The sequence below is a fragment of the Fukomys damarensis genome, unplaced genomic scaffold, assembly GCF_012274545.1.
Source record: "Fukomys damarensis isolate Sample0158 unplaced genomic scaffold, DMR_v1.0_HiC HiC_scaffold_13, whole genome shotgun sequence".
Classification (NCBI taxonomy): domain Eukaryota; kingdom Metazoa; phylum Chordata; class Mammalia; order Rodentia; family Bathyergidae; genus Fukomys; species Fukomys damarensis.
Genome location: NW_022900925.1, coordinates 36,960,541 through 36,984,348, shown reverse-complemented (window position 1 = coordinate 36,984,348; position 23,808 = coordinate 36,960,541). Strand labels below are relative to the sequence as shown.

Below are 23,808 nucleotides of genomic sequence, written 5' to 3'. Positions count from 1 at the left end.
AATACGGGGCCTTGGGAAATGGACGTTCTTAGGCAGGAGTGAACGGAGAAATGGCAGGACAGGAAGGGCTCTCTGGCCTCCTTGTGAAACAGGATCGTAAGACCCTCATCTGAAAGGTGTCTGCTACACTCAGGGAAAAGAGCACCCTCACTCCTGCGAGAGGGGGCGTGTGAGGCCCGCAGAGCTGGCTGGATCCCCGCTTTCCTGCTCTCGGCTCGGACCCCTGTGGTCCTCTCCTAAGTTCCCACAACTTGCTACTCTTCCTGAGACTTCTGCAGAACAGTCAGGTCTTCCTGGGGTCTTCACTTCTCTAGGAAGTCATGTAAATCTTCTGTTAAATACATTTCTATGCTTTTTCTTTTTTCCTTGCTCCTCTGCCTTTCACAGAAACGCAGCCAGGAACCTAGAAGGGTAAAAAAAAAGAAAGAAATGTCCTCCCCTACAAAAAAAAATCAAACCCACACTGGGCCAGGGATTTAGCTCACATCACGGTTTATTGGCAGTTTGCTTTCTTGGGGTCAGAAAGAAGAGTTGCAAGCATCACGCTGTCTGACACGGTCACCTGGCAGGTGTCCCTCGTGGGAGCATTAAGGACCGCGACAGGAAACAGAATCCGTAGGAAAGGAACAGTCCTCCGGGTACTGCTTCCCGTGCTTTCCTGCAGCGCCCTCTACAGGTCCACGGCGAGAACTGGGTGCAGGGACCAAACACAACCGGTTTAGCTGGGACTGAAGGGGGACATCGACGGCTGAAGCTGTCCAACCCCCACAGCCACTGCAGCGAGTCCCAAGCACAGGGGGACAAGTCCAAGTCAGCCACATTACTAAATGGAGGCGGGCCGCTAAGTCCCTGAGGCAACAATGTGTCCAAATCTGCAGCCTGGGCTGCAGAAAGAGCCTGGCCGTTCACAAGTTTCTTGTGAGCCGTGAACCCTTCTTCCAACTTTCATTCACTCGACAAACAACTACTGAGTACCTTTAATATGCCGAGGACCGTCCTCAGCCCAAGTAACACAAGATCCAGCAAGGCATGGGCCCTGCCTTCCGCCTGGCAGAGGAGCTAGCTGTACAATCCAGTGGGTAAGTGCACCTGTGAAATGCTTTGCACGAACAGGTCCCCAGCGTGCCCTTAACGTGCTAAAAGATGGAGGCCGCTCTCTTTTGTGGGTACCTTTGGCAGGGCTCAGCTCCAGAGCCGGTTGAAGAAAGGCTGGACTCACCTCTGCCTCCTCCGAAGCCAGGCCACTTTCTGTGCTGCCCGCAGAGCCCGACAGCCCAGGCAGACGGGCAGATAGCTTGGTTTGAGGCAGAGCACAGAAGTGAGGCCTCCAGCCACAGGAAGTTGGGTCTGTGATGATACGCTCAAGTACTTTGAGCACTGCGGATGGTAACAAAGATCATGCAGCAGCCCAGGCCATGCAAACTCTAGCTCCCAGGCTGGGCTCTGTCAAAAAACAAATGTTCCATCCACCTGCATCAGATGAGAACCAGGAAGGGAGAAAGAAACTGGACTGAGTGTGGTAAGATCATGAGTAATCTCTTCCTCTCTTCTCAAAACTGGGTTTCATGTAAGTAGATCATTTTTATAATCAATAAAGATTCACAACTCTGGTGTTGGGAGGTTCACGTGGACAGGATTCTAAGGAAAAAATACAGGTTTGTAAACAACTGAACATATACAGTGATGTGTCTTTTAAAATATATTTTTTTAAAACCTACTGCTATAAGGGCTGGGGATTTAGCTCAGCGGTTCGGTGGCCTGCCTTGCAAGCGCAACGACCTGAGTTCAATCTAAAAAAAAAAAAAAAAAAAAAAAAAAAACTACTGCTATACATTAGACCTGTTACAACAGGAAAAAAAAGAAGAACACCAGTCCTGGATTAACACATCCGAAGTTACCCAGGAAGAGAAGGAAGTAAAAAAGTTTGCCTGGGAATGAATTCCCCTTTCAACTCAAGGGCTCAATGACTCCACCTCTCCTGATGCCTGCAGTGAATCCAGTGAATCCAGGCCAGTGAATCCAGGCCAGCAGTGAATCCACTTCCTTAGGAGCATCAGACCAGCCAGGCCGCCTCCGGGCAGGCTGGTGACTGCGGAGGAGACTGGTGTCCTCCCAAGAAGAGACACTTGGGGGACAACAGACCCAGGCTGCCGTCAGAGCCAGAGCTGGGCCAGCATCCCAGGGGCACGGACCGCTGAGGACCGGACCGGGAGAGGCTGCCAGGGCAGGTTGGCAGCGGCCCGGCCCCCAGCTCTGGGACCCAAGGTGCCCAGTGCCAGCCTGGGGCGCAGCCCCCACGCCCCCCGGGAAGCACAGCTGCACCGGCCCTGATGGCTCTCCAGGTTGTCTGTGCGTGCGCAAGAACAGATGCCTTCTGCCCTTCCCATTGCAAAGCTCCCGGATGCCGATGAAACCATTCAGTCCCGTCCAGTCCCAGGCCTCCCCTCCATCCAGGAGAGCAAAGTGCACACTCACCGGCTGGGAGAGACCCTGAAGAGACGCCAGACCCTCGCTGGGCGCAAGCTGTCCCCATGTGCAATGAGGTTCTGAGGTCACAGGTGCTTGTCCTCCTTCACACCCCTCCCCCTAGAAAGACAGAAGAGCTGAGCTCCCCTGGGCAGCAGCTCCCTGTCCACCCTGGAAACCGCCTCCTCCGCGGGTCTCCGCCACGGCACGGCCGCGGTTACACAGATTTCTGCACCTCCCTCCCTTGCTGGCCCACCATCCCGTGGGGCCGTCCGGCTCTCCCTGTCTCCTTGGGGAATCTGCCACGGCCACTCCCGCCCAACCATCTCCCCCAGCCTCTTCTCGGGCGAGGAAGTACAGACAGAGGCCGTCACCCGGGTCCATGCTCTGCCTTCCTTGAGTCCAGCCAGGACCTGCTGGTGGCTGACGGGCAGACTCAGAGGCACGGGCCGTGGAAGTAGAGGAACCAAGATGAGCCGGGAAGATGGGAGGCCGGCCTTGGGGAGCTCACAGCTCTGCGATCCTGTCTCGGGGCATCTCAGAGAGAGGCCTCAGGCCCTGTGATCCCAGGGCTCATGGGCAGTCCATACGGCCCTGCCCTTGAGCAAGCCCAGACCCCCAGCAGGCAGGAGAGGCTTTACTCAAGGGCCTGTGCGCATTCCAGACCCGCAGTCCCTGGTCCTGCCCCAGCATGCGTTGTTGCTTCCAGGGGCCACGCTGGAGGGGCTGGAGACTTCCCTGAACTTGGCCACAGGGCCAGCATGCAACTCTGAGGATTCCCTGGCCCCGCCTGCCGCTGCCTGCTCCCTTCACCCCTTCGTGAAGCCTTGTTAGGTGTCTGCACCCCGAGCCTGCAGTTTCTGGGGGAGCAGGGCTCCCGCCATCCCAGCTGCGTCTGAATTCTCTCCTTTCCCATGGGCGGCGCACATCCTGATGGCTAACAGAGTCTGTTAGGACAACGGGAAAGCCAGGGGCAGGCCGCGGGGCTCTGGGGGACACCCGCTGCTGCTGCCCTGATGGGCCTCAGGCTTTGGGAGAGACAAGCAGAGGGGAACACAAAGGGCTCCCCGGAGAAGAGGACAGGCTCCCGTCCCGGTCTGCACAGACTGGGAAAAGCTCCTGAGTTTCCTTCTCCCAGATCAGTCAGTGCAGCCCCGGCCTGCAGCCCCAGGGAGGAGCCCTATGTGAACAAGGGGACCAGAACTCTCAGGATCCTGCTTTCCCTCCTCGGGGAGCTGGGGCAGCCCGAGGGCAGCTCATGGATGGGAACAGGCTGCAGAAAAGTACACAGCGACCTCCAACCCCAAGGGGCTTTTTGGTTGTTGTCTACAAAGCAAGAGGTGCTGTAAGAAAACTCTCCCCTTCTGTTTTCACTTCCTCTTCTCTCTCTTAACCCTGGGAAGGGGAAAATCCTACCGATCAGCAGCTGATGGGTAAAAGGACCAAAACAACGTTCTTGTAGTTGCGTTTTAACAGCGTCACCTGGCAGGCATCCCAAACCCCGGCTCCGAAGGTCACTGGGCAAGGTCAGAGAGAATCGGCGTCAGGACAGAAGGTGCTACAGGAAGGGGGCCTCCGGTGTCCAGGGAGTGGGTGGTGCCCAGGAGGGGGAGCCCTGCTGAAGACATGGTCTCGTCTTGGGGGGCTGTGGTGGCCTTGCCTGGCACAGCTCCCAGGGGAGCTGGGCCAAGAAATTAAAGTGCAGCAGAGACGGGACTCAAGGCCCCACCGTGTCAGCATCCCCGGTGCCCCCAGGTGCTGGGAAGAGACCCTGGATTTACAGAGAGTGACCTCAAGAGTCTGCACATTGGCAGGGATGCCAGTCCCAGGGGGAGCAAGGCGGGCGCACACACAGAAAGACGAACCGAGGGGAGGGCACATGACGTTCACCGAGCGCCTTGTCGTCCTGGGGAGGGCGAGGGTAAGTCAGCACCTCCGATCACGGGTCCACTCGTATTTTCTGACCCCCTGAGGTGCCGGGCTCCAGTCCAGGTGCCAGGGGCACACATCAGAACAGCACGCAAACCCCTCAGCCCCGGGGGGTTACGTCCAGTGGAAACTGAGGCATGCTCTTGTGTCCCATACACACTTCTTGGGGACACCCCAGGGCTCCCCGCTCTAAACCTTACGGCTCTAGGGATGGCTCTCCTTGCAAAAGAATCTGCCTTCTTTGGCGGGAATGGCAGGTGGAAGCCATCTCGGTGATCGGTGACACCTTCGGGAGAGGTGGCACTTTTGCCCTGGGTCCTCGAATCCCACTCTGGGGCACCTGCCATTGGGTGGAACTGGCCCTCCTGTTTTAATTACAGTGACTTAATCAGCGTGAGCTTCGATAATTGGGTGACACAGGGACATCTGGCCCTGGGCTCCGCCCACCACAGGCCTCTGGTGTGTTATGGTCTCTGGTTTCCTGCTCGGGTTCTCCCCGGCTCCTCTGGATACCCGGGGTCCATAAACCCCTGTGTCACATGCATCTAGAGAGGGTGTCCTGCAGGTGGGAGGGCGTCTGGAGGGTGGGCACTGGTTCTCAAACCACACTGTCCACTTCCCCGGGTGGTGTGACAATGTCACCAGGAGACTAGGCTGCAAGAAACGTTCCGGAAAACTCACTCGCCGCTCAGGAGACCTGGCTGGTGAGGTTTCCAGCAGAAGCCAGGTACACAGTGGTCATCTCAGCTCATTCATTTGGAAAAAAACATGACATAAAACACACACAGGAAAGTGTCTATTTGAAATGGTTGCGCGGTGCGTTGTTGCAAATTGATAAATCCTTTCCTACAGCAAATGATCACATTAGGGTTTTAGAGACGGGGGGATTTGTCAAAGGCTGGAGGTGAACTGCATCCTTCCTGCATTAGATTTTCCTAAAGCGGAAGGGCTGATGGCTCTTGAAAACACCAGTCATCTACATATCCCTCTTCACACCCACAGCAGCAGGAAGTGGGGAGAGGTGTCAGAATGGTCTCCGCCAGAAGAAAGCCTTACGATTCTGCAATCACCGGGAATTCAAAGGATGTGTTATTGCCAGACAAAAACTGGATCCACCGACTGTGTCTCCCAGTTAATGAGTAACTTCCTCCTCAGCCCCCTTCCGTTTCAGCCAGTGAATTGAGCTCTGCAGGGCTGCTATTTTCCTTAGAATGCCTGACTGATGAACTTGCCTTCCTCCCCACCCACAGGACCTGCAGCTGGGGAGGGAGAAGCGCCATTTGACATCAGAAAGAAAGCGAAGCGATCAAATGTTAGGTTGGAAAATTTCGGCCAATCTACATCTTTCTCTTCTGGGCGTCTGTGTGCGTACTTGTGTGAATATTCATCTCGCTCCCAGCTGGTCTTGGTTAGAATAAATCTAGCCCTATTTGCATTTGTTTCACAAAAGAGCCTGGTAAGACTACTGAGACTTTGGAGTCCTCTAAAAAGAACCCCCACCCCCCCAACCCCATCCCCAGGATACCTGTATTTCTGCCTGGTTTTCTCCCTGGAGGATGCACTGTCTGGGAAATCGCACAGCTGCTCATGGCTCTACCCTGAGCTGTGTCGTGAGCTTTTTCTTTCAAATCACAAGAGCCGTTGTCTCTTTCTTGCCTACTTGGCACAAGGGAGCGATGAAACCTAAGGCGTCGCTGGCTTTATAGACACAACGTGGAAAGGTCCGCTATTGAAATGAATAGGGCTGAGCGTCCTCTTCCCATGGAGTGGACGTTCTGAGCCTCCTGTCTTCCCTGCAAAGCCCTCCTAGTCCACTTGAACTTCTTCCTCCCCTGGATCCTTCCAAGTCTTTACTGTGACGCACACATCTTTTGGTTTCTGTTTATTATAGACAGCTAAGCTAGGCAGAAATAACATAGGCAGTCAGACAGGACTGTGCCCTCGAGGGAGTCAGGACAAAGGATGAGAACACATTTATCACTGTGGCTGAAGGTGCTTCATCAAAGGCCAGGCCTCAAGATAAACATGAGACGGCCAGGCCTGCTTGCCTGCCCAAGGGATAAGCAATATAATATAATTAGTATTCCCTGATCCCATGAAGTCTAGACAGACATCCGTCACCCATGTAGGTGACTAGGTCCTCCTGATTCGTCTCTTCCTAAAAAGGTCTTGTTCTTTCCATGTACACTCGCTACCTGACCTACTTCCCCATTACACTGATAGTACGTACCTACGTGGCTATACTTGTAATCTCATTGGTTGATCACGGTTTTGACCCACGTTATACCCAACTCATGATTTTGCTCTGTAAAACTTCGTTTGAGAAGTGAGCCCATTGACAACCCGCTTTGGGGGTTCCCTCCCATCTCTCAGAATCTATCTCTGTCTCTCTTGATAAAGTTTTCCTGCTGGATGTGGTGGCACCTGCCTGTAATTCCAGCACTCGGAAAGCTGAGGCAGGAGGATCACCCCAGGTTTGAGGCCAGCCCGGGCTGTGTGAGTTCAAGGCTAGCATGGACTACATAGCGAGATCTTGTCTCAAAACCCAATTAATAAGCTAGCTAATTAATTTTTTTAAATTTTCTGTTCTTAACCTCCGTTGATCCTTAGAATTCATTTTTTTTTTTTTTTATTTTGGGGAACACGAACTCGGCACAGTTGATATCTAGTAGGTTGAGAGCTATATTTATTTCCCTTATATCATCTGGAGGCCCAGCAAGATAATGGGAAAGAGGTAAGAGTTTGCTTATATTTCATGGATTCTTTTTTTTTTGGTACTGGGGATCGAACTTGGGCCCTTGTGCTTGTGAGGCAGGTGGCAGAACCACTGAGCCAAATCCCAGCCTACAGATTCTTGATTGTGACTCATTTAGGTAATCAGAAAATTGTCAGCCTTGTTTATCAACCGCTTATGTATGCCCTGAACTGTTTTTTGTTAACGTGATGGTAAATTTGAGTTGAGAATTTGGGAAGACTATGATGTTCCTTTGATGGGACATTTTGCTTTTGCAGACAAGATCTTCTATTCCTGTTGTGCCTATGCTGCTTTGGGGCTCACTAGTTGCTGGATTTAGTGGCACTCCTTGCTTGACCTGTTTTGCTGGTTTTGACTGCTGTGGCTTGTTGTCTTATCTCAGCAGTGCTAGGAAACAGTGAAGCTAGAGGCATCCCCAGGAGACTTTGATTCTAACCAAAATGTGAATTTAGAAAATGCTATAAAATGGGTCTCTTATGAAATCTAGTTTATATTTAGGAAATATACATGTTTATTAATAATCAGAGGACTCCAACTTCCAGTTAGAAGGCAATAGGCCTGCAGCCAATCTTAAGACTTGGAGGACAGGTGTCCCTGGGACAGTCCAGCCTGAATCCCATCCTACCAGCTGGTCCAGCAACACTGAAGGGCCTGGGGCACTCTCTGCCTTCTGCCTCTGGCCAGACTGTCATCGCCATGGAGAAGCCCGGGGCAAGCCTGGCTACAGAGCCTACTGCTGGACACTCTCAGTCTTTCGCTCGAACCCTGGCCCTCCTCCCGACCCCTGTACATCAGTGAGAAGAGTCACTGCAGAGGAGGTGACTCGCTATTTCTCACAAGCCTTGGGCTGTAACTAGGCCAACATTCTCTTCACCCATTCCTTTGTAATTCGGCCTCAAAGTCTGGTTCTCCTCCTGGGGAGAGATATCATACCACGCTTAAACACACACACCCAGGCCAGGTGTGCTGCCTTCCCCTGGTGGAGACAGAAATAAATCCTAAAGTACGGGCAAGTAAAAGTAAAATAAGGCCGGGCATGGTGGCGCATGCCTGTCATCCCAGCACTTGGGAGGCTGAGGCAGGAGGATCGCTGTGAGTATGAGACCAGGCTGAGCTACATAGTGAGTTCCAGGTCAGTCGCAACTACATAGTGAGACCCTGTCTCAAAAAACAAAAAAAACAAACAAACAAACAAAAAAAAACAACAAAAAGTAAAATAAAAAGCGCAATAAGAGCTGCCCTGGGGCAAATAGATCTCAAAGATGATATGTGGATAACCCCAGCTGTAGGGCAATTTAGTAGAAAGGCTCCCTTCTGTGGAGAGCAACAAGAACAAAATCACCGCTATTCTATTCTCATTGGTCTAACTCTCCCAGCACTTGGGATGACACCAGAGCAGTGTATACACACCACAGCTTTACAGGCGGAAGACTGGTCTGCCGCAGAGTTGTTCTGTTGCCCTAGAAGTAGATGGGAAGCTCCCAGTGGCACTCACTGATCCTGTGGGACCGATTTGTGTCTCTCTAGACGAGAGAGAGAGAGAGAGAGAGAGAGAGAGAGAGAGAGAAGAGAGAGACACGCATGCTCGGACTTGTGTGGTTACAGGACAGAAGTGTCCATAATATAGACTAGCCTGACAACTTACCCCATCTACGACATCGATGGTCTAGGAATGTGTTTCACGGGCGTGATGACTTGGCTTAGGTGTTTGTCCCTTCTCATAAGATTAGATGATAACCAGGCAACACAGCGAGGCCTTGACTGATACGTCCAGTGGGTCTTAAAGGGTATCTCAACTGGTCTCTCTCTCCTGAATGAAAAGATAAAATGAATGAGGCAAGTCACCCTCCAAAATCAGATGGTATTAGACATTCTGAGAGCGGCGCAAGGGGTCACTTGTGCAAATGTAAAAGCAAAATATTGTGTGGACATCCCTGATCCTTCTGCTAACATCTGGATGGCTGTTCAAAATAGTAAGAGGTAGGTTAGGGCCATGTCAGATTCTGCGGTTCCCTGGTCCTTCTCCTCACCCCCTCTGTGAGACGATTACCGGCCCTCCCTGGTGGAAACATTTGCCGGCTTTATTCGTAACTGTCTTGTTGATCTTATTATTTGGCCCACGCATAGTTCACTATTTCTTTGCCTTGCGTCCTCCACAGTCAAAGCCATACACCCACCCAAGACGAGAACACCCGGTGTCTGTCGAGGGCCCCTAGACAGACCCTCTGAAGGGTCTACCCTCTGACTGCCAGTCCCTTCAGCCAGAAGGAGCCACAGCAGTAATTCCCCCTTCCCCTTCAGGGTAGTCAGGAGCCCCTCTTCAGGGAGCACTATTATAAACAGCTGAGTTAGAAATATTCTGGCAGTGAGATCGGGAACCCTGAAGGGAGTCCATGCAGAGGATAACAGCGCATCGTGGCTGTGGCTGGAGGTGCATCATTAAAGGCCAGGCCTCACAACAAGATGGGGGCCAGGCCTGCTCACCTGCCCGAAGGATAAGAAATGTACTGCAATTAGTATCACCTGGAGCAATAAAGTCTAGAGAGATGTTAGTCATCCAGGTGGCGACCAGGACCTCCTGAGCCCATCTCCTCCGAAAAAGGTCTTGTTCTTTCCATGTACACTTGCTGTGTGGCCTGCTTTGCCACTAGATTGAAATTACCTATGCAGCTATGCTGTAATCTTGGTGATTGATCATAGTTTTGACCCACATTATACCCACCTCATGATTTCGCCCTGAAAAACTTCCTTTGAGAAGTGAGCTCACTGACAATCCACTTTCAGATCCCCACCTCCCTCTCCCTCTCCCTCTCCCTCTTCTCTCTCTCTCTCTCTCTCTCTCTCTCTCTCTCTCTCTCAATCGATCAAGTTTTCCTACCCTTAACTTCTGTCGCTTCTTAGAGTTCATTCTTCAATGCCGAGGAGCACAAGCTCAGCTTATCTGATGTGTAGCAGGTTGAGAGTTACATTTATGCCCCCTACATCACGTGCACCACAAATGTCTCATCCGAGATGAACGGTGGTGGAGGAGAGAGGGGAGTGGGGGACGGAAAGCGATAATCGCCAAAGTCATTAATAAGAAGGCATCTTGATGCAGAGGAAAACAGCGCTGAGATTCCACCTCACCCCACAAAGAATGGCTGCTATCAAGAAATCAACCAATAACAAATGTTGGTGGGGTTGTGGGGAGAAAGGAACCCTTCTCCACTGTTGGTGGGAGTGCAGACTGGTGCAACCACTGTGGAAATCAGTATGGAGATACCTCAAAGAGCTGGGACTGGAGGTTCCATTGGACCCAGCCATCCCTCTGCTGGGTATCTTTCCAAGAGAACTAAAAGAATCATATCACAGAGAAGCATGTGCACCCGTGTTTATAGCGGCACAGTTTGTAATAGCTAAAACTTGGAAACAGCCCATTTGCCCATCCGTTGGAAACTGGATAAAGAAGATGTGGTTTTTCTATAAAATGGAATATTACTCAGCCATTAAAAAAGAGAAAATAGATTCATTCATAGGAAAATGGATACATATTGAAGACATACTCCTAAGTGAAATAAATAAGTCACACATGTGTAAATACCGAATAGTTTCTCTGGTGTGAATAATCTGCAATAATACATAAGATCCAATAAGATTACTGACATTTAGAAATGGGAAGAAAGGAGCTAAAGGTGTAGGGAAGGTGAGATGGGTAGGGGAAGGGTAATAAGGGAAAAGAAAAAAATGTGAGATAATGAAAAGATGGAAATAAAGTGTTTGTAGATGAGGAGGGGAGGAGGGGGTGAAGGGAGGGCAGGCACAAGGGGAAAAAATGAGAACCAAGACCTGTCATGTAAAGGTACAAGATCCCAACAATGAATGTAACTGTACTGCATCCCTAAAATGTACCAATAAACTCAATTAAAGCTGAAAAAAAGAAAGCATCTTGGGGCTAAGGATTTAGCTCAGTGGTTCCACTGCCTGCTTTGCAAGCACAAGGACCCAAGTTCAATCCCCAGTACCAAAAAAAAAAAAAAAGAAAGAAAGCATCTCGTCAACAGCAGACTGCTGGTCAACGTCAGACTCACTCTGAGGAGGTAAACACTGATTTGGGTGTACCGTAGGATTCAGGGGAGACTCTAATTAGTCATACGTGAATTATGGGACAGCTCATTCTTGGAACCTGTCAGGATTTCTCAGAAGTAGCAGCACCCTCGCGTGCATGGTCTGTCTTCCCACACTCCCATAAAACACACGTTCCTCTAAGCGTGGCCGCCTGACTCTGAGGACCCTCAGTGGGTTCTAACCAGAACCACTGTGCTGCCGGCTCCCACCCTTCGCTGGCTCTTCCCCCTCAATCTTAGTGAATCAAAAGCCCACTGGCGCACAGTTAAATGCACTCAGCTCACCCCTGAGATGGACTGGTCTGCACCCGCTACAAGCGATGCCGTGGGAGAATATTTGATAACCAGGAGGAAAGTTCGTGGCTCGTTGTGACATGAAAATCGTGGCTGACAGCATTCCGGGTGCTGTAAGTATGGATTCATTTTTAAGCGATATCTCCCCCGCCCCCCATGCTGGGGATTAGACCCAGGTCTTCACACTGCGCTACATCTCCTTCCCTTTTTATTTATTTATTTTTTTAAATTTGGGGGCAGGGTCTCACTAAGTTGTCAAGTTGCCCAAGCAAAGCTCCAACTTGCAACCCTCCTGCCTCAGGCCTCTCAGAATACTTACATTTTTTTTTTTTGAAAGGCTGGACATTTAAGGTCATCTCAAAGAAGTTTTTATTTACCATTTTTGTGATTTTGGGGGGTCACAATAAACGTTTTTGTCACTGAGAAAATGCGAAGACTTCCCACCTGTTGTAGGCTGAATTGTGACCCTCTCACTCATATGATGTCCTAACCCTCATAATGTGAGACTCATTAAGGTAAAATGAGGTCCTCTGGGTGACTCCAATGCACTATGACCGGTGTCTTCCTAAGAAGAGGGGATTGGGACCCAGACAACACCAACCACATGAGGCAACCTCAATGAGCAAGCCAAGGAAAAAGGCCTTCGGAATAACCCATGCTGCCTGCACCTCAAGCCTGGACTTCTGCCCCCAGAATCAGGAGGAAATACATTTCTGACATTTAAGTCACAGTTATGGCTGTTTAAGCAGACTAAGACACTACCCATCCCTCAAAGAGAGCTCCTTGATGGCCCAGCCCCAGAGCCTCCCCGCGCTCCAAACTTCCCTTCCTTCTAGCCTCCTCCCTCACTTACTCTTGGGTCATTCATCGTCTTACGGAGTAACTTCTGCCCACCCTCTTCCCCACGGGGTTTCTAGGAGCCAAAGTCCACAGCTCCAGCTTCCTCCTCTTCGTCTCTGCCAGCGCTGATGGTAGAGAGGGCTCACCGGAGGCTGTAGAAATAAAGATCGATGACTTCCCTGGAGCACCAGTAGGGGTCAGGCCACTCAGGGGTTTCCTGATGTGGGCTAGTGGTGCCTGCATGTGCGTGTCTGTGTGTACATATGTCTGGGTGCGTGTGTGTGTGCACGTGTGCATGTATGTGTGTGCACGCTGGGTGTCCATTATACGTGGGGTGCATCTATGTGGGAATGCGTGTGTAAGCGCACGGCAGGAGTGTGTGTGTGTGTGCACTGAGGGAGGGCGTGGTTGTTCCAAGACAGCCACCACCTTTTTCCAGTTGTGTGATCTTGGGGGCAGTCACACCTCACACCCCAACCTGAAGGGTTTACAAAGTGCTTTCATAAGCATTCCTTATTTGGTTGCCATAGCAACCCACCAAGGGTATATTATTTCCTGCAGTTCACAGGTGAGGTAACCAGCCTCAGAAATGTGGGAACAAAACGTTGGGTTGTGACAGTAACTAGAAGGCACCAACCCCTCTGCATGCATGCCGTGTCCTCTTACTCCTAAAGGAGAGCCCCTGAGGGTAGGATTCTTGCTAGGCCCATCTTACAGACAAGGAAACTGAGCCTCAGAGAGGTTTCCGGAGGTCACATGGCTGGGATGCAAGCCCAGGTTTATAAATCCACAGCCCACTCTTAGGACGAAGAGGCCATGCAGCCCCTCCCCGCCTAGAGAAGTAAACCGTGGATGCCAAGTGACAGACAGGCAGATCCTGCTCCGACATGCAGAGGTACGACGGGAGCTGAGCCTCTGGGACTGTGCTGAGTGGGTGAACGGCGTAGGACCCCCGTGCCTCTCTTCATGCTGCCCGTGGCGAAGTCCCAAGTCAGATCCAACCTCTGAGTTCGACTCCCCTCGCCCCTCCAAGCTCCAGGGATGTCAGCCCTGGGCTGGGGCGAGGAGGGCTCTGCCCATTGGGAGCCCATTAGGGCTCCTACCAAGAGTGACCAGGGAGACAGGAGCCAATGACAGCACCACAGATCTCAGGTCCCGAGGGGACTGGGGGTCAGCCCTGGTCTCAGCACTGCCACTCATTTTCTATGTGAGTCCAGGCGAACCACAGCCCGTCTCGGGGCCTCAACTTCCATGCCTAGAAATAGAGCTGGGGAGTTGGCATTGCCGGCACCTTCTGGGGCCACTGTCAGGCCCTCTGCCAAGCCCACCCCCTGCCCCACAATCAAAAACTCTGACCCTGCCAAGGAAAGGGAAGAGGCTTATTTACTGAAGACCAGGGTGGGAAGGTTCTAGTGTCAGCTGTCATCCGGTGCCACCCCAGGGACAAAGGCCCAGCTGGGTCCCAGCCCTCAGGAGGGACTGTATTCTCAGGGGAGACTCCGGGGCCCAGGAGCCCGAGGAGGAGCGTCGGCTGAATCCCAACAGTGGAGGTGTGAGGCCCCCCGAGTCCACAGCGGGACCTACAGGGCCTTTTCCCACTTCTGCCCTTGTCCCGAGCCAGTGCCCACAGGAAGGGCCCCTCCAGGGTGGACCCTGTCTCCAGGCACTGGAGGTTTAGCGGAGGAGCGGATGCCCCTTTCCGCCTTCTTTCTCTCCTGGCGCCCTCACCCCCACCAGTCACCTTGATATCAGGCAGTGAGACAACGGGTGGAGCCGGCTCGGACCAGCCACTGGGCCGGCTGTCTGCTGACAGCCATTTCAGCCAAGGGCCCCATGGAACCCTGGAAGTTTAGCAGCTGCGCCATCTGGGCAGCCCCAGGCAGCAGCCCTGTGTGGCGCTGTCTGAGACGTGCTCCCTCCCAGGAGGGGTCAAACCAAAAGTTGGACCCACCGCCTGCCCCTGGGGAAAAGAGATGGCGCAAGCAGAGCAGACAGGGCAGCAGACACTTAGGCTGGGACAGGCAGCCGTGGGGCCAGGGACCCAGACTTCGGGATCCACACTCTACGACCTCAGTGTAGCCCTTGCCCAGGGGTGGGGAGGGCCGATGGCGCCATGGGTGGGAAACTCTGGAGCGGTGCTTGTGAACAGTTCTCAGCTGCAGAGACCCTTCCCATCCCCGGTGAAAGCGGCCTCTGCCCGCCTTGAACTCCCACCCAGCCTGGCTCTGTCTTGCCTCGTGCAAGCAGGAAGATGCCTGCAGACAAAAACTTGGAATCCAGCTTCCGGGACCAGCCACAGCAACAGTAAAGAGCCAGGGAGCCGCTCAAGGTGCAGGCCGTGGGCATCACCGGCCAGCCTGCTGGGATCACAGAGCCTGTGCCAGGCCTGCCAAGTTGGAAACTGAATCTTCTCACCCTCCCGGAAGTGCTGGGGGGTGGGGGGGCTCTCAAGCTGCACTGCAGTGCTGAACCCTGGGAAGGGCTTTTACAAATCCCGATGCCCAGGCGGTTCCCGGGGACGTCTCACCGCGCTGTCACCATGAAGTGGGGGTCGAGAGCCATTGTAGACCAGCACGGCCATTTACCGGTCGAGGCACGAAGTCTGAGGGGGTGAGTGACCTGCCGAAGGCCACCTGGCCAGCCTGTGACTGCTCAGAATCTGAGCCCAGGTCCCCTCTAGTTCACCGTCCGACAGGTGGATGGGAGACAGGGTGTAGTGATGGAGGACATCAGGCTTTCTGTTCTCGATCGGGTCCCAAAGGAGAAGATGTTGACACAGGCGGCCTTAGCTGTCTTCGGAGTCCCTGATGGGTGACGTCCAGGGAGCCTCGGGCACCAACCACCCGGGGCCAGGCCAGACTCCACTCCCGAAGCCGTCCAGTCTTTGGGCTGCAAGGGCCCCCTACCCCCAGCCCCCACAGCCTGGCCCTTCCCCTATCTCCCCATCTTCCCAGAGACTGGAGCACCTGGGGGCTGTCCCCCGGCCAGGCCCCACAGTTCTCAGAAGGCAGGTGAGGTTTCTGAGCCCACACAGGTTGGGCTCCCGGCTCCTCTCGGAACTACAGGGACAGGCCCCAGCTCGAAGCAGCGACCGCGACAATCTCGAAACCAACCTGACGGCTGGAGGCTCCCTCGTGACTTGTTTTTGTTCTCCCGAAGCAGCAGCAGCAGCAGCAGCAGCAGCGCGGCGGGGTTCTGGGGGCGTGTGTGTGAGTGTGTGCCCGTGTGAGTGTGTGCCCGAAACCTCTGTTCTCCTCTGCTTTGTCTTGGGCTGGTGTTTTGAAGTGGCTTTTTGTTATTCTGCTCCTCTCACTCATCTTCTCGGCAGCGGCAGCGAGGAAAACACTCGGGCTGGGCCTGCTGTCCTCTGCCAGCCTTGGATCCCACATAAACAGCTCGCCGGGGCCTGGCTGGGCAGCACAGGGAGGGCCCGCCAAGCCTTCGAAAATAAACACCCACGAAAAACACCCCCAAGGAGGAGGACAGGACACATGAAAGAAAGCAGAAAGGACTTTCTAGGCACACAGATGTTCTACGGATGCCCACGCGGGTCAGTCCTGCAACCCTGGAGCAGGCGAGGGTAGGGGCCTCCTCCCTCATGAGCCTTAGGCCTGCTGCAGGAGGACAGTGTCGGCCCCTCTTCCTGGTCTCTGTCTGGATAGGTCTTCATCTACTCCATCCAACGTGGGAGCCACTGACGACGCACCGTAGTTGAGTGCTTCAAAAGTGGTGAATTTTTTATATAGCCTTAACTTAAAGGAATTTTCAGTGGCCACAGCTGGGTAGTGTCCATTGTGTTGGACAGTGCAGCTCAAAAGCAGTGGTCCCCAAACTCGTCTGTGTTTGCACCTCCTAGGTCACTTTGGAGCCCTCAGACACTGAGGGCAACCCCGGGGGACACTGACTGGTTGGCTTTGGATGAGGCAGCGGAATCCCAAAACTCTCAGGTGACCGGGGTGTCACTCAGGTGACAAAGCTCTCAGGTCCACAGCTTATTTGAAAGTGAGCCAGGTTTGAGAACCTCCCCCCAGAAGGCTCTGGACTCTCACATCCTACGTATTGATCTGGTTCCTACAGTTTCGTAAAACGAAAATTTTTTTCCCAGTACTGGGAATCGAACTCAGGACCTTGCACTTACCAGGCAGGAGTGGCACCATTGAGCTACAACCCTGACCCCATTTTCAAAATTTAAAGACCGAGAAGTTTACCTAGAGAATTGACTCAAAACACTTAAACGTGTGTTCCCATGTTCGAAATGTATGGCATGTTCATTGTAGAAAATTAAGAAAATCCAGAAAAATGAAAAAGAATCCCCTAAAATTCCATCATCCCATGTCACGGGTTAAAACCTTTAGGTGTATACCTTCCCAAACATCTTCCTGTGGGAGAAACTCATTTCCCACCAAAATCAGAATCACACTGTTTTCTATATTGTTTTGGGGCTTTTTGTCACTTTATTTTATGAATACTCATCTACCATCAGTTGTCATGGGGGTTATGTGGTATGCTAAGATGTACAATTTATTGACCTAAATCAATTTTAATGTTATCTCTATTTTTGCTACCACTTGAAAAAAAAAAAAAACATTGCTATGAATATAATACTAGTAATAGCTTTAAGAAAAGCCAGCCATTGACCCCTTAGCGGAAAAGAAGCTCGTAGAAGTACTTCAAAAGACCTACCCAATTCTACGACTTCCCCTGAATGTTTACTAAATCGCTCTCTAGAAAGATTGAATCTGTTCTCACTCCTCTCACCGGAGCCTGAGAGCAGCTATTACTTATTAATGCTGAGGTCGGAGACTGAACTTGTCAACTTTAACGAGGTTGGGGGGAAGTGTTGTGAAGAAAGTACGGACGGGGGACTCGGCGGTCCCAGTGCTGAGCGCTGACTGTGCGCCAGGTGCCGCCTTAGGGACTGGAAGTCACCACACCTTCCAAGAGAGGAGGTGTCACTTCTGGCTCCCCGGGGTCCCCACCCATGCCGACCCTCCAGAGTCAGGACGCTTCTCCTTGCTCTACCCAGCAGCCTCTTACTGCAGCCCGACTTCCTGCCCTTCCACCCCCAGGGCATCTGTAATGGACGTGGGAGACTGCCTGGGTCAGCTTCATGGCTGGCAGCCCGAGGCACACACCGAGCCTGCTCTGTTTATTGATGAATTGGCTATCCCAGGGCAAAAGTCAGAGTGGCCTGGGATCCCCAGGTCTCCAGGCTGAGCCTGCCTCCCTCCCGATAACTAGGATGGCCAACGCCAGCTTCATGGAGGCCTCCTGGAGGTCAGTTCCAGTCCTGGGCCCTGGGGGGATTCACTTCCTCTTGCTGAGCCTACAAAGAAAACATAGTGTTGTTTCTACCTAGATGCCTTGTATGTCACAGGTGGGGCTTTTGGAAGGTGACAGGATTACTGTGGGCACAGCTGATGGCTGTCGGGGTGGTGTCAGGTCCCTGTGGCCGTGACCCGGAAGGGTTTGCTCCCTCCCTGGCTCCTCTCCTGACTCGCTCTGCTTCCTGTCCTCCACAAGGGGAGCATCTCTCCTCTCCCAGGCCCCTCTGCCGTAGCACCCTGCCTCAGAGCCAGCAGACGGTGGACTGAAATGTGAGTCAGAAGAAACCTGGCTGCCCGTAAGTTATGGATGCCGGGTATTGTGTCCCAACAACAAGTGATCAAGACACGGATCGGACCAGTAGAACACTAGGCTGGGGGCTGGAGAGGGGCTTGAGATTTAGCTCAGTAGCACCGCGCCTGCCTCACAAGCACCAAGGTCCTGAGTTTGATCCGCGGCACCAAAAAAAAAAAAAAAAAAAAAAAAAACACTAGGCTGGGAGGAGAGGGCGGGCTTTGTTAAAAATAATAACAACCCATGACGTCAGTGTAGGCCCACAGCCAAGCTGGCCAGGCCCCTGATTTCTCCTTTCGTGAGTCTCTGGGACCCACAAGCACACACCGTCAAAGCCCCGCCTCCGCAGTGCTAGCATTTCAGGAATCACGCAGTCCCCAAAGATAACCTTTGTCTAGAAACTCACTGAGATGAATTGAGGAACCCGCCCACCGTGCTTGAGAGCAGAAGCAGGAAAGGTACAATCGTGCTGGGCCGTTTCCCTGCCAGCCCTCTCTCCTCCCCTCCTCCTGCCCTCTAACGTCAGGGCCAGGGTGAAATTTCCCTCCGGGCCCTGCCCACGCCACCCCCCGTGCCCCGCTCTGTGCCCCGTGATATCCCTGGAGAGTCCCCCACATCATCACAGAACAAAAACAAAAACAACAAAGAAAAAATACCCAACCTTCCCTCCTTCCCACCTCTGGCTTCCTCAACCCCCTGGGGGTGGGGAGGCCAAGGGAGCCTCTGTGTTTCAGACACTAGAAACGAAATTGCTTTTTTTTTTCCTTTTCACTTCTGCTATTTAGGCCTGCCGTGGGCCTCAGCACCAAACCCACCATCATTCAAGGTTATTTTTTGATTTCTCAGCCGTAGAAATCTACAAAATGCCAAAAGCCAAAACCGGCTTGCGTGAGTCAAGCAGGGACAGAAAGGAGGGAGGGAGCACACGCCGTCGAGAAGCTGCCCGGCCCGGTGCCTGGAGGACCTCGTGGCCCCTGGCGCCCCTGGCTCCCTCAGACAAGAACCGTTATGGGTTATATTTTTACCCGCAGTGAAACTAATCATACGCGCTGGGACATTTGCTCTACACCAAGACCGACTTAGAAACCAGAGTTCTTGGTGCTCAGCCCCAAGCCCCTCCTCCTGCCCACAAACAAAGCCACCAATTTCTTTGTCCCTCCTTGGCCTGTGTGTCCCACACGGCCACCTTCTGTACTCTGCCCTTTCTGCTTTGGAACAACCTCGGGGCCCATTGGAGAAGGTTCTGGAAATTCATAACTTGCTTTGGTTTGGCTCCCTCTCCCCCCATCACCCCCAAAGCAGTGCCACAGGTTTCATTCCATTTCAGTGACCTCGGGGGAGGCTGAGGCAGGACTCTCTCGTGGAGCGCGGAAGGCCATCAAACTTGGAGCTACTGTGTGTTTGCTTAAAAAGAAAACCTAGAACTTAACCTAGAGCGCGTGAGTTTTACTATATGTAAATGATGCCCCACATAAATTATGCAATAAAAACTTTTTGCTCAAAACCACATTTTAAGAAAGGAGTAGGATTTTAAAAGGGGAAAGTGTTCAAGCATATAAATGAACACTTGGTGTGACATTTAGGGTGAGTCACTCGAGTGGACATTGGTTGTGTTCACAGCTGTCATCCTAAGACGAGTCATCCTCAGGACAGGGATTTAGCTCAGTGGCGCTGTGCTTGCCTTGCAAGCATTAGATTCTGAGTTCAATCCCCGGTACAAAAAAAGAAGAAGGGAGAGGAGGAGAAGGAAAGCCATCCTTGCTGGGCTCTTGTGTTGTACACCTGTCATCCTGGCACTCAGGAGGCTGAGGCAGGAGGATTGCTTGAAGTTCAATGCCAGCCTGGGCTACATAGTCCACTATCAGCCTGAACTACACAGCGAGACCCTGTCTCAAAAAAAGAAATAAATAGCCATTGTTTCTGAAGGAAATGCCCTTGTCGCTGTCCTGCCTCCCTGAGGAGAAGTTAAGAACTCAAACTCCCAGCCTCCTCTTGGCCAGCGCACCCTCCTGGGGCCTCCTTCCACCCAATCAAAGCGCTCAGAAGTGGCACTGCCCGGACACAGGGCCCCCAGAGCTGCCACCCTTGCCGGGGTGGGGGCAGCAGAAGGATTTGACCCGAGGCTTGTGGCACTTTTGTTCAGCCGGTGTGCTGCGCAGACAGAACGGGGAGCTTCTGAGCGTCTCTTCTGCGAAAGATCTCAACTTCTCCAGGCCTGGTTTTCCTCCTGTCCGGGATGCAGCTCCACAGGGAAGTGTTAGCACCCATCCTCCCCTGCTCTGGAAGCCCCTCGATGCCAGGGACCTGCCTGTCAGTCTGCACGCTCCCTGAAGGCCAGGTGGTGACCCCTCGTCCCACCCGGAAGCTCCCAGAGCAGGGACCCAAAGCCAACACTGACCTTGCAGGGCAGAGCTCCGACCTCTGCCCAGCCTCGCAGAGCCCCGGGTGGAGCCTCCCTGGGGTCAGATCCATAGCCCTGTGCTTCACTCTAACCCATCCCTGCGCTGGAACACGCCAGGCACTGTTTCCACCGGGCCTTGAATGACGGGTTAGAACCCAACAGTGGAAGAAGGAACCGGAGCCGCTTGGCCTGAAAGGAGAGCACACGGTAACCCCAGAAGGAGGAAAGCACTTTGGGGAGACCCCAAAGTTGGTCCAGAATGGCTGAAGCAAAACAAGGGTACAGGCGGGAAGTCGAGACAAAGAAGCCCAGATGTCAAATGGGCCAGGACGAGGGGGTCCCCAAACGTGAGGCCACAGGGAAGAGCCAGGATGGTGGGGTCGCTCCCCGAGGGGCCAGAGGAGGAAAGCGGCCTGTGGAAATCTGGCTGCACCCCTGCCCCTGCAGCACTGTCGCAGGCTGGGCAGGGACACCTGGTCTTTCTAGGAGGGGGCCTCGGGGGAGGGCAGCGGGTGGGGAGCGGGCAGCTGGGTTGCTAACGCAGCCCTGGCCGGAGACCCAGCCCGTTACTCCCATCCCCGCTGCGACTCCAGGTGACTTCGGTCCAGACTTCCGGCCGCCCTTCCACCGGGCCAAGATAAAGGGTCACCGGAGGGTTCGCGTGGCGGGGAAGGCGGGGGAGCCCGCGCAGGGCTCTGGCTTGGATCTGCTGGGCACAGCCCATGAGCCGTTGCTGAGCAGTTTGGGAAAAAATAACCAGCTGCCCTGCTCCTCCTCTACCTGCCCTCGGACCCTCCACACCCGGCCCCAAACTCCTCTCGGGGATCCTGGCAACTCGAAAAACACAGACACACAGGCCTCGCCCTGGCTGTGCCCAGCGCCGAGTGCCGCAGCAGCAAAACAGGAAGCACTTTCCTGCCAAGGCGAAGCCATTGTGTTCCCTCCCCTCACGTGTCCCGGCCAGGGCAGGAAACCGCCACTCGGCTGTGGCACAGGTGCTGAGGTGACCCGTTCTGCTCCCCTCCCTGCCGGGGCCCGCAGGCTGATCCAGACCTCAGAGGCTCTGAACCGTGAAGAACCGCAGTCTCCCTCCGGGTGTGATTCCTCTCAAGGCCACGAAAGGACCCGGGAGGGAAAATTCCAAGAGCTGCTTCTTAGATCTTTGGATTCCAGAATTCTAGGTCAGTTCAAAGTTGACCTAGAATTTCTGCAACTTGGGGTGTCCCAAAATCCACGCCCACCGGCTCCAAGGGACTGAGGGTTCCCAAGTGGAAGAAACAGGTGGAGATAGACAGGGACAGAGTGTGGGCTCGAGGCCCCCAAGGACCTGAAGCTGTTGGACAAAGAAAGCAGTGCGTGGACCAGGGCTCCCGGGCAAGACAGGCAGGGCCAAGCATCCACGGGGGCTAAGCATAGCCTGGCCTTTTGGTCTATCTCTAGGTCAAGGATCTTCTCCGGGCATCTCCAGACCTCCCCTTTGCTTCCTTCTTTGCACCCAGGCCCTTTACATTGAGCTCCATCCCCAGCCCATTTTTCTTTTTCCACCGGAGACATAGTCTCACTAACTCACTAAGTTGCCCAGACCGGGCTTGAACTTGTGACCCTCCTGCCTCAGCCTCCTAGAGTGCTGGGATTCTTTCTTACAGTAGCAGGAGGTTGAGTTTACAGTAAGCTAAGTTTTCCTCTGTCCTGCAAGCAGCCAAGTGATCAGCTGGACAGTGTGACTGCGAAGGTGACTTCCAGGCCCTGCTCCCTGCTTGTTTTCAGAAACGTCTGCTCACAGGCAGGACTTCCCCAAAGGACAGCAGCGTGCACTTTCTCAAATAGGGTGGATGACCTAAGCCAGGCCTGAGGGCACCTTTCCCAGGCAGGGAGGGGGCAGCCGGCCCTGAACCCTTCACCCCATGCCCAGCGTCAGCGAGGACAGCTTGACACGGTGGGAAAAGTCCCTCAGCTTGGAATCAAAGGTCACTTTTCTTTCAAGTTTCAGTTTCTTCAGTCAGGAATGGAAACCTGTTAAACAGGGTGACCCTCAAAGAACCCAGACACAAGAATGTGTTTGGAATCACGGAACTCCCACAGAAATGTGGAAGGGTGGTTTTCCATTAGTTGGAAAGTTCACAGAGTAGGTAAGTGGATGCTAGATGGGCGGACGGATGGATGGATGGATGGACAGACGGCCAGGTGCTGGAGCACAGTGAACTCTGAGGAGTGCTTTGTACACCTTCTCTCTCCCACAGCAGCAGAAAGCACTTCATTTCAAAGACATCTCAGGCGCCAGACTGAGGGCCCTGCCCACGGAGCAGGTAACAGAGGCCAGAGATCTGGCCCTAAGGCCCCATCGCCCTTTAAAGTGTGGCTCTCCCACCCCTGAACCCCCAAACCGAGCAAGTCAGAGTTCCAGCGACACGTTTGAGGCCAACCATGCACAACTTCCGGCCTGGACGCTCTGACCACTCGGCCCTGTCGTCTGCCCTGCTCCTGGGTTGTTTTGCCCTCCTCGGCTCCCGGGTATCTGGAATTTCACTCCTGGGACATGGTTAGTGCTATGTTGTGTGGTGCTTTTGTCTTCTATGTTGCGAAACAGTATGAAATGCTTAGTACAGAAAGTTCCAGGGAAAAACACAATGAAGACCTCTCTGTTACCAAGCATGACCAGTAAGTACAGCTAAGCGTCTCCCGGAATTAGGATACACTTTCTCCAGCTTGGTTTTACACGTTTACCCATACTGCTGAGGGTAATTACATCTTTCTTTGGCCCTCTCCTCCATTGTTATAGACTGAATATTTGTTCCCCCTACTATCAAACCCCCCCAAAAAAATCACATATTAAAGCCCTAAGCCCTAAAATGGCTTACAGATAAGGCATCTAAGGCAATAAATAAGGTTAAATGAAGCCAGGTCCTTGTTGGATGCGGTAGTACATGCCTGGAATCCCAGTCACTCTGGAGGCTGAGGCAGGAGGACTGCAAATTCGAACCCAGCCTGGGCAATTTAATGACCTAGCAATACCCTGTCTCAAAATTTTAAAAAATAGTTTTTTTTAAAGGGCTGGGGGTATAGCTCAGTATGAAAACCCTGGGTTTAACTCCCAGTACCAAAAGAAGGCAGTGAACAGGGTACTGGGGATGTAGCACTTGCCTAGCATGGGCAAGGCCCTGGGTTCCATCCCCAGTCCCTCCTAAAAAGAGAGTGTGATACTGGCTTCACAGGACCAGTGTTCTCCTGAGAAGAGACAGCAGAGGGCCTTCCTCGGCTCTTCATACACACACCAAGGAAAGCCACGTGAGGACGCGGAGAGACGATAATCCCTGAAAGCCAGGCTGAGAGCCTCACACAGCCAGGCCTCAAGATGGGACTTCCGAGCTCCAGAGCCACAAGAGCGGATGTTCCACCTGCCG

At 53.2% G+C, this 23,808-nt stretch overlaps 1 long non-coding RNA gene across 1 annotated transcript; it reads right to left on the bottom strand.

Moving 5' to 3' along the window:
• Positions 1-792: 792 nt before the first annotated feature.
• LOC104855961 lies at positions 793-15,777 on the bottom strand. The gene is made up of 5 exons (XR_778520.2): positions 15,501-15,777; positions 12,401-12,539; positions 8,796-8,960; positions 2,476-2,586; positions 793-1,638 (listed from the first exon to the last, which is right to left on the bottom strand). It is a non-coding gene; the product is annotated as an uncharacterized LOC104855961 (long non-coding RNA).
• Between the last annotated feature and the right edge of the window lie 8,031 nt (positions 15,778-23,808).